General features: G+C 56.1%; 1 protein-coding gene across 4 annotated transcripts in view; it reads left to right on the plus strand.

Moving 5' to 3' along the window:
* The first annotated feature begins 11,112 nt into the window (after positions 1-11,112).
* RIMBP2 (RIMS binding protein 2) overlaps positions 11,113-17,570 on the plus strand; it is a 252,212-nt gene continuing 245,754 nt past the window's right edge. The window contains exon 1 of one of the 4 annotated variants that reach the window (XM_071209739.1): positions 11,113-11,260. The gene's annotated coding sequence lies outside the window, so the exon portion shown is untranslated. The remainder of the gene's footprint in view (positions 11,261-17,570) is intronic. The other 3 variants (XM_071209737.1, XM_071209741.1, XM_071209738.1) reach the window with 3 other exon arrangements.

Consider the following 17,570-nt stretch of genomic DNA (forward strand, 5'->3'; position numbering starts at 1 on the left):
CCTAGTAAAGTTTCCTACAGCCACTGTCCCTTGTCCCCGGCTGCCACGCGACTGCTGTCCCCCAGCGTTCAGGGGAGCGCCACAAGCCGCCTTCCACATGAGCCCTCAGGCCACCGCGTGTGCTCTCAGTCGTGCTCCTCTGCCCCTCTGGAGTCGGGACCAGGGGTCTGCCCTGGGAGCGCCGGCGGCTCCGTGCCGAGCAGGTGACGGGGCGGCCAGGGGACCCGAGCTCCTCCTGCCTTTGAGTGGCCCTTGATCAGGTGCTCGCCCTGCTACTGCATTTTTTAATCTGTTTTCTGGATCTTTGAGGGAGAAGTTTCTGCTGGTTCTTGCTGTTGTTTAAGGCGTCTACAGGGAGACGGTGGTCTGAAGCGTCTCGCTGTGCCACCTTCTCCCCTTAGTATTTTCATAGAAACGTGGGGTAATTTTCCCAAGTAGACCGACCCAGGATTTACTGCAGGACTGTGCTTTGCTAACACGGGGGAGCTGCTGGGCCAGAAGCCACCACCACAGAGCCTCAGGAGGAGCTGCTGTGGCTGCAGGGACAACTGGCAGCCGTCGTGGCATGGAGCCCTAGTTGCCTCGAGCCAAACACCCGAGGCTGTGCCTCGGTTTCCCTGACAGCAAAGGGCTTGGGATGGGGCTAGAGAAGGGGCTGGATGGGAGGGGTCCCTTTCTCCCACTCTCCCAGAAAGTCTAGGGAAGAAATGGAAACGTGGATTTGTTTGAACCTAAAGAAATCTTCAGTTAGTCACACGTGAATTCTTATTTTGCTGGATCACCAAGTGTCTTAGGCTGCCTTCTGCTCGCTGTTCTGTTGTGGCAGTTTGGTTTGTGCAAACCCCGCGCTTACATACATTTAGGGGTAGATGTTACATGTGTAAGGACAGTGAGATGCAGCAATCTACATAACTGGATTTTTATACTGCTCTGCATTGCCAGTAGGCCTGTCCATTCTAGTAACAAAGTCAAACAAATGTTTAAATAATGTGTATCCTTTCCATACAGCTGCATCCTTTATTAACATACCATTTCATAATGTTTCTAAGCTATCCAGAGGATGTTATTTCAGATACAGTAAAACTGACCATTTTTAGCTTTAGTTCAATGAGTGTTAACAAAGAATAGTGCTTTGAGTAAATAAGAAATAATAATATATGCACATGGCAAAAAATAAACACTGTGCAAAGGTCAAAGGAGATTTCCCTACACTCAAAATCGGTGCCCAGCTCCTCTGCCGCTGCAGTTCCTCTCACGCTGTGAGTGAGCTTTCCAAAAGGGCCTATACACACGCAAGCTCTCCTGCCGGGTGCGCCAATGAGAGGACAGACACGCGCTATTCTTTTCTGCCTCCCCTCCTTCCCCCCACTTACTATATTTTGGAGATTATATCCTATTAGCTCCTCATTGTTATTTGAACGTATCTGGGGGAGAGGTGAGCCACCTAGTCATACCCTTTGTCAGTTTTCCTATTAGATTGTTGGTGTTCTTCTTATTGATTAGTAAGAACTCTTTATATCTGAAGAAAGCCAGTCCTTAGTTCAGGAGGCTGATCTACAGAAGCCAAGGAGGCGTGAGCGTCGGAGCCCCTTACTCCATAGAGCTCACAGGCCCTGGGGGCGCCCCCAGCGAAGCGCCTGCAGACTTACTCAGGTGAGTTATTCTGATCCCAGTCACTTACATTTAAACTCCTACATGCTAGTGGCATCCGACAGACGGTGGGCATTTGGGGACCTGGCCGGAGGAGGTCGAGTCAGGGTCACGTTTCCTCTGCACCTCAGTGGGATCTGTTTGAGAGGTTTTCTGCCACTTCTGGGTAAAATGGTCTCTGGCCATGGTGGCCCGGGAGAGCTTCCTGCAGCTTGTCCTCCACGACTCTGCGAGGCCAAACGTCACTGACGTGGCGTTAGGCACTGGGCGCGTGGGGCAGTGGGTAAGGAAGGAGATTTAAATTCTCCGGCCCCCGGCCAGTCATCAACGCGTGACCCGGTCGGCGGCTCCTACCAATTCACGGCCAGAGCGGACGTTCTCTGTCTGGAAAATCCCCTGTAATGCAGGAAACAAAGGTATAAACAATCCTCGACGTCTTTTCTTGGTGTGTCAAGTCAAACAGAATTGATTAGAATTCCTGGGCTCCCAGGACCAGCCCTGGAGAGAACCTCAGGCACGAGGACCTGTTACGGCGCTCAAGAAAGAAACCTGGGAGAGAAAATGTCGAATCGTCCCTAAAAGAATCTGATCAGTCCTGCTAAGGGAAGGATTTCTCCTTTCATTCTCTGCAAAGAAAATAATGCTACAAATTTATTGTCATAAGAAGAGGTGTTCAAAGAGTATGCAGCCAAATATGTAAAAAACCCCACACATTTAGTATTAGAGTTGTGTCAGGCAGTTAGTTAAAACAAATATTACGCTATTTTTTCTGGATTTAATGATATTTGTGGGATTTGTCAGTTTTTAAAAATCTGGAAATTATTATAGTTTATTCCCTCATTCCTCATAATTAATTACCTTTGTACTTAATTTTGTGTTGGTGTTTTCTGCATTTTATATTCATTACGCACAGGCCCCAAATTGAAAAAGTTTCAGGGCCTACAAAATTTGGACTGCACTGAAGTCTGAATTATGTGTTGCAAATATTCTCAGTTTTCTGCTTTGCTGTTGATTTTATAGTGGCATTTTTTTCCATCGTGCAGAAGTTTTATTTTTAATTTTTTTATCTTTTAAATTTTTACCTTGGCTTTCCAGTTGTTTATTCATTTTGGAAAGGTGACATTAGACTGATTTAGTATATTTTATTTTATTTTATTTATTTATTTATTTTAAGCATACATTTCAAAAAAAAAAGATTTATTTATTTAATTTCCCCCTCCCCCCAGTTGTCTGTTCTCTGTGTCTATTTGCTGCATCTTGTTTCTTTTGTCCGCTTCTGTTGTCGTCAGCGGCACGGAAGTGTGGCGGCGCCATTCCTGGGCAGGCTGCTCCCTCCTTCACGCTGGGCGGCTCTCCTCATGGGCGCACTCCTTGCGTGTGGGGCTCCCCTACGCGGGGACATCCCCGCGTGGCGCGGCACTCCCTGCGCGCATCAGCACTGCTCATGGGCCAGCTCCACACGGGTCAAGGAGGCCCGGGGTTTGAACCGCGGACCTCCCATGTGGCAGACGGACGCCCCAACCACTGGGCCAAGTCCGTCTCCCAGATTTAGTATATTTTAATACATTCAAAACTCCATATTTCTTTTGGATTTTATAAACAGAGTCTGGACATTGTGAGTGACAGATCCTATAAACACATTCTGTCCACAATACTTTGTAAAGATTGATAACAGGGAAAGACTATTTCCTTTTAAACAAAGAGGTGAGGAAACATTAACACTATTAGATCTACAATATTGACCATTTTCATTATATATGCCCCCCAACCCACCCGCCCAAAGAAGGAAAATGTTTAATGATTGCCATCACAATAATTTATTTTATTGTGCCTATTCATTTTTTTGTCGTGGTAATTATGTAGCGAGTCAAGAGCTAACATTGAACACAAAAAGAGGCCAAGATAGCAGTTTGGGCTTTTTTTTAAGAAAAGACAATCAGGTAGATAAAACCAACCCATGACTTTCAATATCAGTGCTAAAGAGGCCACAGAGGAGATAGAGCCTAAAGAAGGTTTTTTCTTTTAAATCTGGAAGTACTTGAATTAGGAGAAATGGAAAGTTTCACAATAAGAGTATGAAAAGTCAAGATTGGTATAGAAATGTCAGGAAAATGCTTAGGTATTCAATTTATTTTATTTTTTTAATTTTTAAAATCGTTTTTGTAAATTGTATTTTTTTGAAGATATATACATCTCAAAAAATGTTACATTAAAAAACATAAGAGGTTCCTGTATACCCCCTACTGCCCCACCCCACTCCTCCCACACCGACAACCTCCCCATCATTGTGGCCCACTCATCACACGCAGTGAACACATTTTGGGGCACTGCTGCACCATGTGGATAATAGTCTACCCTATAGTTCACACTCTCCCCCAGTACATTCAGTGGGTTATGTCAGGATATATAATGTCCAGCATCTGACCCTGCAACATCATTTAGGACAACTCCAAGTCTCAAAAATGCCCCCATATCACATCTCTTCTTTCCTCTTCCTGCCCTCAGCAATTACAGTGGCCACTTTCTCCACCTCAATGCTACAATTTCTTCTATTACTAGGCACAATAGTTTTATAGTAGAATATCAGTAAGTCCACTCTAATCCATATTTTATTCCTCCATAATAAATGAGGAATAAATTCTAGATCAAGAGGGGGCTTAGATTCTACATGGATGATGGATGTAATTCTTCTGCTCACAGTTGTAGGCACTCTTGATTCCCTGGTGTGGTGGTTGACCATCTTCACCTCCCTGTTAGCTGACCTGGGTAAGTCCAACGAACCAGAGAATAGGAGTTGCAGCTCTGCTGAGGCTCAGGAACCAGCTGGCCCATGGGCAATCCAGAGATTCAAGTCCCCTGAGTATACACCATCCCTAGCACCAACCACAGGTTCAGTAAAAGTGACAGAAGAGGCATGTGTAGAAAGGTCACATCTGAGTCCAGCTCCACCATATTCAGGAGTACAAATTCCAAAGTAGGGCCCTCTGACATGGCTCAGAACTCCAAATCCATCTGCCATGATCCTATACTCTGTGGGTCTCTGTAGCCTTCAGGAGAACCAGTACCTAGCGTTGTATCCACTTTGGCTTTTTCTGGGGTCCTGCTGAGGCGTGTATAAGCGTGACCCCTCTCATGACCTCCTGACTCTTTTTGGAAGACTCTTAGCCATATAAACTCATTTGTCTTTGCCATTTCTCCCTGTTTTTCAAGGTCAAAAAGCAGATTTTAACACATGATCCTACATGTAGGCTGAGATATTCTGCTGGTCTGAGTTGACCTCTTTATTCAAGGTCTCTTTCTAGTTGCATCACCAGCTAGTGATTGGTAGTAATCCCTCGGCACCAGGGAGGCTCATTCCTGGGAGTCATGTCCCATGCTGGGGGAAAGGTAATGCATTTACGTGCTGAGTTTGGCTTAGAGAGTGGCCACATTTGAGCAACATGAAGGTTCTCATGAGGTAACTCTTAGGCACTCTGCATCTCTAGGCTTAGTTCATATTTCAGGCATGCAGGCTCATAAGCATAGTCATCAGTATCAAGGGCTCATCACTGGAAAATCCTTTCTTGTTGGTCTTTGTGATTGCTTTAGGGGGATTGTTGCTGTACTGTTGCAGAATGTGACAGAGCTACCCTGGCTAGAAACCCAGCACTCCCTCAGTTGATGTTTGTAACTGTAACTACTATGAAAATACCCAACAAATATCAGAACATTTGTATGTCCCCTATATACATGCCCTGGAGAACTCCCACCCATGTGCCCCCCATCAGTAACACCCCACACCAGTGCTCCTCCCCTGCCATAGTTGAGCCTCTCTGTGGTCCAAAACTTCTTCAAGAATGAAACCTAATATATGTGCAGAAGCTTTAAATTTTCAGGAAGTTGAATTTAATCAGCCTTTCTTATTATGGTTCTTGGGATTTGTGTCTTGCATAGAAGGTCCTTTATTCCAAAATAATGAAAGAATCCACGGTTTCCTCTAGTACATTTAATTTTCCCATTATTTATTTAAGTTCCTGATTCATCTGGAATTGTTTTGGGCATAAGAACTTTTCTGAGTATCATGTATTGAATAATGTAACTTTTCTCATTGATTAGAAGTGCCACTATATCATATATTACACCCCATATGTAATTAGAGTTCTTATGGACAACCAATTCTGTTCCCTTGGTCTACCTGTTCCTGTGCCAGGACTAAACAGTTTTAATTACCCTTATCTTTGTGATACATTGAAATATCTGGTAAGGCACAGTCTCCTTCCAACACTATTTCCCTCCATTAAAAACTGTTCAGGTCCTTTTATGCTTGTATTTCCATGCGAAGTTTAGAACAAGTGTCTATAAATACAGAAACCCCTGCTATTATGTCTGCTGTAATCACATTAAATTTTTAAGTGGATTGAGGGAGAATTTTGTGAAATTTAAGCTCCCTGTCCAAGCATAGGGTATGCTTTTCTCTTCATTGCTTTTCAGCAGCAGTCTAAAGTTTCCTCCATGTATATCTCACACATTCAGCTTCACATCGTTTCTAGGTCTGTTTTTCTTTTTGGATGCTGTTACAATTGGATTTTTTCTTTCATTATATTTCCTAACGGGCTGTGTTCATATACAGGAAAACTGTTAATTTTTGTGTATTAATATTGTTCCACCAAATAATATGCCATGATGTACAAATAATATACAAATATGTTTTTGCTGTGGACACAAGCGAAAGGCTCTTCTCTTTGACTGTAGAATACCCATAAATTCTCTATGTAGGCTTCTCTCTTCTGCTCCATTCTCACTTGGAGCGGGCTTTCCATTGGTTCCCAGCTTTCCAGGTAGACGACCATCCTCTCTTGGCCCCGCGTGCCCGGCGGGCGGCCCCAGCTGTCCCTGCTTGTGGTCAGTGCATGGAGCAGGCTGTGATGGATGCCTCCAGCAAAGGTGCCGAGCGTGTAACGAACACCGGCCTGCAAGGCTGCTTGGAAGGGCTGAGGTGGCCACACATAGCCGCTGGCCTCGGAGCCAGCCTGACGGAAAAGCCACTGTGCTTTGCAGAGGTGCCGACGTCCGGGGTCAGCACAGACCTGTCCTCAGCTCCGGGACGTGTCCGACTCAGCTTTGCTGCTGACCCTCGGAAGCACAGTGCCTGAGGGCCTGGCGCGTTGCCTGCAGCAGTTCCACGTGGAAACTGCCCAGCTGTGCTTTCTCCAGATGCAGGGCTGGAAAACTTTGAATGGAATTACGTAGCTTTGCATCTGGCGCTTATCTGGCTTCTGGCAAACACTCATTGCATCCAGGACCAAAAATAAATCCAAATGGTGAATTATTCATAGGAGTCTTTAATAGCCCACTAGACCAAGTTAACAGCAGGGACTTGGTGTGGTTGATTTCCTGGTCAGGAGATTGCTAGCTGCTTGCCACGAGTGTTGGACGGGTCGGCTCTTGTGATTTCTTCAAGGTAGTTGGTCTCGGCCGCGGCAGCTCATTTTTCATAGCCCGACATTCCTTCCTTCTGTTTTGAACACTCCTCGCAGCAGAACGGCCTCATCTGCAGCAGTAGCTGCCTGGGAGGACCCTTTGAAGCTGCTGGGTGGGTTCCATATTCCAGTATTTTATGCACAAAATGCTCCAAGTTTCTGTGAAATTAGAACATGGTACCAAGAAATGCACTCTCTGGATTTCTTTTTTTTTTTTTTTAATTTCTCTTTCCTCCTCCCCTCTCCCCCCCAATTATCTGTTCTCTGTGTCTATTTGCTGCATGTTCTTTGTCCGCTTCTGTTGTTGTCAGCGGCATGGGACTCTGTGTCTCTTTTTGTTGCGTCATCTTGTGTCAGCTCTCCGTGTGTGCGGCACCATTCCTGGGCAGGCTGCACTTTCTTTGGCGCTGGGCGGCTCTCCTTACGGGGTGCACTCCTTGCCCATGGGGCTCCCCTATGTGGGGGACACCCCTGTGTGGCACGGCACTCCTTGCGCGCATCAGCACTGCGCATGGGCCAGCTGCACACGGGTCAGGGAGGCCCGGGGTTTGAACCGCGGACCTCCCATGTGGTAGACGGACGCCCTAACCACTGGGCCAAGTCTGCTTCCCTGGGTTTCTTTTTCAATTCAGCAGTGCAGGTTTCAGCAAGTGCGGTTTCCTCTGCGGACCTTGGTTGTCCAGTCCCCTAAAATGTCCTTGGTTGTCACCGAGACGCTGGAGTGAGAGAGTCTAAAAGTATGAAATACTGTGATGAGGACACTGGAGCTTACTCTGGCTTCAGCCCAGCAATGGACAGACGCGGCCGAGAGTGGGGGGGACTCAGGTTCTTGAAAGGAAATACATCTGTGGCTCAGCTGCTTCTGGACTTCGGACGTTGTACCTGTTTTATCTCTGGGATTGTTTCAAAAATGAACTCCCTTCCTAACGTAAAACGGTGCAGCCGCTGTGCAGGCAGAGGGGCAGTGCCTCGGGGAGTCAGTGCAGAGTCGCCGTGTGACGTGGCACCCCCTCTAAGTGTACACCCAAAGGAACCAAGAACCGGGCCCAAGCGGATACTTGTCCACCAGGGCTCGCAGCAGCACTCTTCCCTGCAGACGAAAGGCAGAAGCAACCCAAGTGCCCGTCAACAGATAAACGATAAGCAAAACGTGGTGTGTGCACAAATGGAGGATTCTCCAGCCCTGAAAAAGAAGCTCTGAACATGTCACTGCCCGGCTCACTCTTGGGACTTCATCTGAGGGAGATGAGCCAGGCCCTACACAACAAATATTGTGTAACCCCACTTACGTGAAATGTCTAGAATAAGCAAACAGCATGGGAAAATAGCCGAGGGGTTACCAGGACCTGTGGGGGCGGGGAGAGGAGAGTTACTGGGTCATGGGCGCAGAGTTTCTTTTTGGAGGTTGTCCTAGTTTCCAGCTGCTAAAACAAATACCACACAATGGGTTGACCTAAACAAAGGGAATTGACTGGCTCACGGTTTGGAGTTAGCAGAAGTCCGAAATCAAGGAGGTCAGCAGGCCGTGCTTTGTCCCTGAAGACTGGAGCCCGGGGCTGGCTGCAGGTGACCTCGTCCTTTCCGTGATGTGGCAGTGCACGTGCGGTGTCCTCTCCTTTCTCTTCCGGGTTCCGTTGGCTCCAGCTCCAGGCTGCTCCCCGTGGCTTCTCTGTCCGTGGCCTCCTCTCTAAAGGACCCAGACCTCCCCCCGCCCCGTTCAGCTGGGCCACACCATAGTGGACGTGACCGCATCGGCTATGGACGTGGGGTTCACGCCCCGGGAGTGGGGTGAGAAGGAGAACGTGCTTTCTGGGGTACAACACTCCATCTCCTGGAGGGGGGGTGCAAACCTTTTGGTCACGGATGGTGTGATAGTAGCATATCACTGCGGATGTAATTCATGACACCTAACGGGCCGTGTGAGAATGGCTGAAAGGGAAATTCTATATTACATGTATTAACACACGCACAATCAATCCCCTCTCCTGAGAATCCACGTTGGAAGCCATTTTCATACCTTTGAATGACCTCTTAAAATAACACGTGCTTTCTAAGAAGGAGCCTTATTCTCTTCCATCGGGTACTTCATTCGCCCTCTGCAACAGCCCTATGAAGTGGACACCACATTACGAGTGGATATCATAATTTAGAGGGTGAGGGAACAGCCTGGTTCGGTCAAGGTCACACATATAGAGTCAAGGTTGCGCCTGAGCCGTGTGGGTCCCTCCGTGGGTGTCCGTGGCCTTCCGCTGGCCCCTCCTGAGGGACGGGGTTGCTGAGCCGGGCAGCCTGCGGACAGGAGGGTGGGAGCCGGACCCCTGCCCTCGAATGCCAGGCGTCAGCAGGACGTTTCCGTGCGGCGCCCGTGGGCTGGACGTGGCCACAGGCTTGCAGGAGGCTTCCTTCTCTCGCAGGCGCGTGGGAGGCCCCTCCCTTTGGGCAGCAAAAGCTGAGTCCTGGCCGGGACGCCTTCGCTCAGCCCGTGGGCCCCGGTGACCGGGCGGTTGTCTGGGAAGGCGTTTTCTTTTGGCCGTCGTAGCTTTCAGGGCATTGGGTTCAGATCACCACCAAGCAACACCGCGGGGTTGAAGCGCTCAGCCTTCGGTCAGTTTGTTTGAAAGCTGTAAAGTCTGCCTGTTAACTGGGGAAGCCGCAGGAAGCGCCTAGGGGGTGGTCGTTCCTTTTTTTTTTTTTAGATTTATTTTATTTATTTCTCTCCCCTTTCCCCTGCTGTCTGCTGTCTGTGTCCGTTCGCTGTGTGTTCTTCCGCGTCCGCTTGCATTATCTGTTGTTCCTTTTGTACAAAGGATTGCAGAGCGTGCAGCAGGCTTTCCGACTCCTTGGGTGCCGTTCCGCAGGCAGCCACTAGGAGGGGCCCTGCCTGCCCTACGCGGCGCAGTTACAGCGTCTGTGAATAAGGAGCGTTGGGATTCTTACCCCAGGAAAACAAGCGTGCCTGTGTTCGTGTGTGTAAATGTGTGTGAGTGCACGCGAGTGCGTGAATGTATATATGTGCGTGTGAGTGCATGAGTGTGTGAGTGTGCACGTGAGTGTATGAGCAAGCAGGTATGTGCATGTGTGTATGTGAGTGCATGAGTGTGCATGTGAGTGCATTAGTGTGTGTGAGTGAATTAGTGAGTGCATGAGTGTGCATATGAGTGTATGAGCATGCAGGTATGTGCACATGTGAGTGTGCGTGCGAGTGCATGAGTGTGTGCATGAGTGTGTGAATGTGCATGAGCGTATGAGCATGCAGGTATGTGCATATGTGAGCGTGCATACGACTGTGTGCATGTGATGCATTAGTGTGTGAATTAGTGAGTGCATGAGTGTGTGGGTATGTGCATGTGTGAGTGCATACGAGTGTGAGTGTGCATGTGAGTGCATTAGTGTGTGTGTGAATTAGCGAGTGCATAAGCGTGCATGTGAGTGCATGAGCTTGAGGGTATGTGCATTTGTGAGTGTGCATACGTGATTGTGTATAAGTGTGTGCATGTGATTGCACTAGTGTGTGCGTGCATCAGTGTGAGTGCACAAGCGTGCATGTATATATATGTGAGTGTGTGTTCATGTCCGTGTGTGCACGTGGGCATGCGTGCGCGTGGAAGCCGAGGCTCAGCGTCCCGCGGGCTGTCTTGCAGCACCCCCCGCGTGGGCGCCGGAGCGTCGTGCCTCAGCCCGAGCTCTGGGGACAGAGGGGCCCGGGGGCGGGGCAGGCGCGCAAAGACCCCGCGGCGCGCGGGTCCCGGCAGCATGCGGGCGCCGTGGCCGCAGGAGCGGCGCAGGGGCCGTCTGCACGCCCACGGCCGTGCCCGGCGCTGCAGGGGCCGCTGGTGGCCGGCAGGGGACAGCTTGCGCCGCTGCTCCCGGCTCCGCCCGGCTGGGAGAGCGGCTGGGCCCGCGCTTCCCCCCGCGCCCGAGCACCGCCGCGCGAGGCGGCCGCCGGCGGGGAAAGCCATCTTGGCGAGCGCGCGCGTGGGCGCCTCCGTGACGTCCCGGCCCCGCGCCCGCCCGCGCCCGCCCGCGCCCGCAGCCCGCGGGGTGCCGCCTGGTGCGGGCACGCAGGCCCCGCCGCCTCGGCCCGCGCCGCCCGCTGGCATCCGACACCGCTGCGTCCTCGGCCTTGACCCCGCGCCGGCCGCTGCGCCCAGGTAGGCTGCGCTGGACGTCCCCTCCGGCCCCGCGGCCCCGCGCCCGGCCCCGCGCCCCCGCGCCCCGCGGCGCCCGCCCGCAACTCCGCCCCGACAAAGTTTATTTCCAGCGGTGTGCGGGGGCCCTGCGGCCTGGGGTGCGGGGAGCCCCGGGCGAGGCCGCGGCGCCCGGCGCAGGGCAGCGCGCGGAGGAGCGGGGTGGCGGCTCCCGGGCCACTCGCCGCTGCCCCCGGGGCGCCTGCGGGCCCGGGGGGTCGGGGCGGGGGGCAGCGCCCGGCCCCTGCCTCCGCCCGCGGGTGCCCCGCCCAGCCCCCGGGAAGAGCCCCCCCTGGGCGAAGTTGGACCTGGAGCGGGCGGGCAATTGTCTGGGCCGTTGGCCCCTGGGGCTGGGGGCTGCAGTGGGGACAGGGGCGCGGGGCAAAAAATCAAAACCCAGGGGAGGAGGCGCGGCGCGGGGGGCCCATTCGGGTCCCGAGAACCCCTGCGCAGTTGGTGAGGACAGAGGTCCCCGCGGGAGCTGCCCCGCAGGCGGCGGTCACGGTCACGCACCACCAGCCGGCAAGTTGGGGGGCGGGGGCCGGGGTCGCGCTCCCAGAGCCGCGGCGGCAGGGGCGGGGCCTGCGGGGGGCTCGGCCGAGGGGCGCTGGCCTTGGGCCGGGAGGGCAAGGGCGTGGGAGGGCGGGGCCTGCGGCCGGGGCGGGGCGGCGCGAGGGGCAGCGCGGGCGGCCGCCCACGTCTCCCACTCTAAGTGGGACTGCAGGAGACCCCCTGCCCCGGGGGAAGGTGAGCGCCACGGGCTGGGGGCCCAGAAGCAGCGGAGCCCACCCCTCCAGCTGGCAGCCGGGCTGGGGGCACTGGGCTGGGGGGCCTGGGGTTGGGGGTGCGCCCGGGGCAGGGGAGGAGGCGCCGGGGGCTGGGGGGCGCGGCGCTGGGGGCACGCCTTGGGCTGGGGGTGCGCCTGGGGCTGGGGCGCGCCTGGGGCAGGGGTGCGCCAGGGGCTGGGGTGGGGCGCCCAGGGCTGGGGGTGCGGGGGGAGGGGCTTGGGGGCGCCCAGGGCCGGGGTCTCTCTGCCCGGGTTTGGGGCTAGCGGTGAGGTGCAGAGCCAGGACACGCATTTCAGTCCCACCTGTTGGTCTGTTGACTCCCTGTGTGTGGGGGTCCCCTGAAAATAGCAGCCCCCCCACGGTTCCCCTCTGCTTCCCCAGCCTTGCGAAACCTCGTGGTGTTTGCCGCACCCCCAGAGCCTGGGGTGTTCCTGGGACATGAACTGTGAGCCTGCAGGTGGAGACCCCCGAAGGCCCCCAGCCCTCCCCCTGCGTGTCCCCCTTGGGGCGTGGCTTGTGTGGGAGGCAGGTGGGCCCACTCCCTGTCTGCAGTGTGGTCCCCGGCCCCACGCGCTGTCCGCGGGATGCCCAGCAAAGCATTTCAGGGTTCTTGCAGGCTGGCACTGCCCGCACCCCCTGAGGATGACAGAGCAGGTCAGTGAGGGGTGGGTAGTGGCCCCGGCACCTGAAGGGGCGGCAGGCACTCAGGGGGTGGCCTCCTAGCCCGCCAAGCGGGGGACGCAGGTCAGCGGCGAGCCCTGCAGAGGGACCCCGCTGTTGGGGGGCTCCCCGTGCACCAGCCTGCGGGCAGCGTGAGCCCCTCGGACTCCAGAGTGGGGAAAGCGGGCGCAACGCCGCAGCCGCTCTTGGGCTTCCGAGCTGCGCGGCCCGGGCAGGGGTGGGGGGCCGGCGAGCCTGGCCAGGGCAGGGCCGTCTGTCCTGACGCCTCAAAACCCCCTTCCCCACCTCAAACCCCCCGCCCCTCGTGAGGGTCTGGGGTGGCCTCAGGTGGGGGTTCCGGGGCGCCGTGGTTCCCAGACGCGAGCGGCCGGCCCAGCTGCCCTGTGCGCTTCCCGCCCTCCCTGGTGCTGGCCTCAGCGGGCCCCCCGGGACCTCTGGGTAGTGTCCCCTGTCATTGTGCCACACGTGAGGGCCGGGTCATGTCCTCTCCAGAGCTCACGTCCAGGGCTGGGCCGAGGCCTGAGCGCCCCCCGGCCACGCCCCCCGGGGGCCCCTGGTGAGCAGCCGTTCGGGGGCAGCAGGGCTCACAGGCGAGTTGTCCAGGCACCTCCCTGCGTTTTGGGGGCTGGGGGCCGGCGGCCCTGGGGACCCAGCTGAGGGTGGACGGACACACCCAGTAGAAGGGACAGTCCTCTGCTCCTCCGGTCCCGTTTGTTCCACGACCTGTGCCCCTCCAGGCCCCCCGGCTTGCGTCCCCCTGCACGGCTGGTGGGTGGGTGGGCAAGGCGCGCCGGCGGCTCACGGGCCTAGGGCTGCGGGCACCCATCTCCCGGAGCTGGGGCTGTGGGGTGCCCCACCTCCTGGCCCCGCGGGCCTCTCTGTTGCCCCACCCCTTACCCTACCCTGTGATCCCCGTGCCCCACCCTGTGCCCCGCCACGTGCCCCGCCCTGTGCCCCCGTGCCCTGCCCTGTGCCCCGCCCTGTGCCCCCGTGTCCCCCTGTGCCCCGCCCTGTGCCCCCGTGTTCCCCTGTGCCCCACCACATGCCCTGCGCCCCCGTGTCCCCCTGTGCCCCGCCCTGTGCCCCCGTGTACCCCTGTGCCCCGCCACGTGCCCCGCCCTATGCCCCCGTGTCCCCCTGTGCCCCGCCCTGTGCCCCGCCCTGTGCCCCCATGTCCCCCTGTGCCCCGCCCTGTGCCCCCGTGTCCCCCTGTGCCCTGCCACGTGCCCCGCCCTATGCCCCCGTGTCCCCCTGTGCCCTGCCCTGTGCCCCGCCCTGTGCCCCGCCGGATGAGGAGGACCCAGACCACCCGAGTGGGTCCACGGGGAGGGGGCCGAGCGTCTCCGGATGCAGCCCTGATTTGGACATTTCTTGGCCTGGAGACTGTGAGCTTTTAGGCTAATGAAGCCCCATTGTGGAAGCCAGCCCGCTCTGGTGTCTGGCCTTGGCAGCCTTTGTCAGGCGCTGACAGTGTTCCCGGACACGGCGGGGTGCGCGGCTGTGGGGCCAGCCCGACGGTGGCGGAGAGTCTCGAGGCGACCTCTCGCCTTTGGAGGCTGCGCTTCCATCACCAGGAACCACAGAGCAGCCGGGAAGGAGGAGGCGTTCCTCATGCGACGCTCAACCTGCGCCCTCACCGGCCGCACGCCTGCCGAATCACCCTTTCCTTTGAAAATCTGTATTTATCTTTCAACAGGTCAATGATATCGTATTAGGGATGTGAGGTTAAAAGTATTAATTTGTTAAATGGATACATGAGAAATGTACCACTTAACCGGCGTCGACATTTCATAATTCTTGACTATAGCAGGAGCCTCATAAAATGGAAGTTGTTAGAGCTTATCCAGACTTCCAAGAGGCCGGACGGCTCTGGACTTAACACTCATTGACACGGGAAAGGGAGGTTTCATGAACTCCAGGGCCTTTGGAGCCAGGTTGGTATAGAAATGTGTGAAGTAGCAGAGCGTGTGAGAGTTTGGAGTGGTGGGGCTTGTGGCAAAATGGAGAGACCAGTGTGTTCATTTTGGGAGCTATCTTACTGATTGGCATTTTTTGTTGTTTGTCTTTCCACACTCAATTCTAGGCTCTGTGAGAGCAGGGCTTCTGTTTTCTTCCCTGCTGTAGCCTCAGCATGCTGGCGCATAGTAGGTGCCCTCTCTCTTTATATATGTATTTTATTAGAGGAGCCGTGGGTTTACAGAACAATTGTGCATAAAGCACAGGGTTCCCGTATCCTGCCCTGTTATTAATGTCCTGCTTTGGTGAGGAAGGTGTGCGGCGGCTGATGAGAGCACGTTTTGATCATTGTCCTGGGAACTAGAGCCCACGGTTTAACTTGGGTTCACTGTGTGTGCCGCGCGGGTTCACGGCTTTAAACAAAATTTATTCTGTAACATTTCCCCTTTTAACCACGGTCACCTGTGCAGTTGACGCTTTAATTACGCTCGCGCTGGCCACCGTCACCTCCGCCCATCAGCAAGCTGCTTCCGTCGCCCCAAGCAGGGACCCTGCTCGTCCATGAGGCTTTTTGAAGGAATGTGCAGGGGCACCGGGCTGCCCCAGGGGTTACTCTGTCCAGCATTGTTGTTATGATAATAACAACAGTACTGATAACCCACCGGGGCATAGTTCCTTTTGTCGTACTCGCCACGACACTGACACTTCTCTGTGACTCCAGGTCCTCCCCTCGGGGTGTAGCTCCCGGGAGGAGGGCTTGTGACAGGTGTGCCCGCTTCCAAAGGCCCCGCATTCACGCATTCATTCAACAGACATCTGAGTCCCTCCTGGGTGTCCAGTGACCTCTTAGGTGCCGGGGTTGGAGCAGGGAAAAGACAGGCCTGGAGATGACATTTGTGTGTGTGTGTGAGGCTGGGGAGGGAGTGGGCAGCAACAGGCAAGCAGGCAGTGTAAACAGAGACAGCCACGCTGAGCTCGTGCCGGCAGGGCCCCGCGGCAGCCCGAGGTGAGAGCTGGGGAGGGGGTGATCCCGGAGGCCCTCCCGGAGGAGGTGAGCCACGAACGAGGAGGAGAGCAAGAAGAGCTGGGGCCTGGGCGCTCGAAGGGAGGACGAGAGCAGGAGAGAGAGGCGGAGGGCGGTGGGGGGAGTTTTGGGCTTCAGCTCTCACGGGCGTCTTGTAGGGTGTTTTGGAGCAGGTGGGGGCACCAGGGCGCAGTCCTGAAATGCAGGGTCTCACGTAGCCTTCTGGAGCGTCTGCAAACCAGGGCTGGGGTCGCTTTGGCCGCTCCACCTGCGGGGGTCCGCTACCTGCACCTGCCCACCTGGCTCAGGTGCCCGGGGCCACTGGCACCGCTGGGTCCCGCCTACGGAGTGAGGCCTTCCGAGGAGGTCGGTGCCTTCTGCGCCCACGGCCTTGGCGCCAGCCCCCGGCGTGTCTGCTGCGCTGAAGCATTTAAACGGGCGCCTGCTGCAGGCCACGGCGCCAGCCTGGCCTGGTGTCACCGCCACTTACTGCTGACTTGGTGACTCGGCCCCCGCCTGCCATGGGGCTCCTGTCACCCACAGAGGGCCAGAGGACACGGCCACGGGTTGGCTTTCTGCATCTGCCTCCCCCAGACGGAGGACAGGAGCCTGCGCTTGGGCTGTGAGAGCCGCAGCGTGCAGATCCGGGGGCCAGAGGCCGCCCGGTCATTGGCTTGTGTCGCCGTGGCCCGCCGGGGGTGGCGAAGGCCGAGGGGGAGCCAGGGACCGCCGACCGGGCCCCGGGGGCTGGGGCGGGCTCGGCAGGGTGTGTGCTCCCCGGCCCACCTCCTAGTCCCACCACCAACCCTTCCCAGACTGCCCGGCGCCGCTCCGTTTGCATTTGTTTGTGGCCGTCGTGGCCGGTGCATAGCAGGTGCTCAGTAAACGTGTGTGGGAAGGAAGAGAGGAAGGAGGAGCGAAGCGGCAGAGGTGAAGCCGGGTCTGCCCCCTGCCCCGGGCACCCCCACCCAGGCGCGGGTCTAGCCTGGAAATCCGATATGGGGATTTGCGAAAACCGCTCTCAAAGGGGCAAATGCAGCGTCTGCCCCTGGCGGGATGCCAGCACGTGTTGGCCATTTTTCTTTTTTGTTAATAGACCATTATTAGGCAGTTTTAGGTTTATGGGAAATTCGAGGAGAAACAGCAGTGCGTTCCCACGTTCTCCTCTGTCCCCCGCTTCCCCTTTGTCAACATCTCGCATTCGTTACAACGTCGCGCCAGTACTGACGCGTCATCGTTCCCGGAAGCCCGTGGGTTACAGGTGCCCTCGTCGCCTTGCTCGGCTCCACGGGTTTTGACAAGTGTGTGACGCTTCGTGTCCACCGTCACTGCAGCACACTGTCCCTCTAGGTTTGCCTTTTCCAGAACTTTCTACAGCGCGGAGCCTCTGCACACGGGCTGCTTCTCTTAGCGGCAGGCGTGTGCGGCTCCTCCGTGTCTTCGTGGCGAGTGCGCGTGGCCGCCTGAGCCACGGTCTGCGCAGCCGTTCTCCTGGGAGGACGTCTGGCCCGCTCCCACGTTTGGGCGGCGAGGAGCAAAGCTGCTGGAAGATTCCGGCCGGGGTTTCGGAGGCGTGGGTTGGTGTCGGCTCCTGTGCCCCGAGCGTGGAGACCGCACGGACCTCGGAAGCTTGGCCGCGCCTGGCTGTCGTCGGAGAGAGACGGAGTGGCTTTCCCGGGAGCCCGCGCGCGGGTGGCCCGCGCAGGCCTGCGCCTGCCGCTCTGCCACGCTGCCCTGCCGTTCCCGGGGACGCGCCGGGGGCTCTGGGCCCGGGGCTGCCAGGACTCTGGGGACTTCCGAGAAGGACCCGAGCTCAGGACCACCG

This window comes from Dasypus novemcinctus, chromosome 19, assembly GCF_030445035.2.
Source record: "Dasypus novemcinctus isolate mDasNov1 chromosome 19, mDasNov1.1.hap2, whole genome shotgun sequence".
Lineage (NCBI taxonomy): Eukaryota > Metazoa > Chordata > Mammalia > Cingulata > Dasypodidae > Dasypus > Dasypus novemcinctus.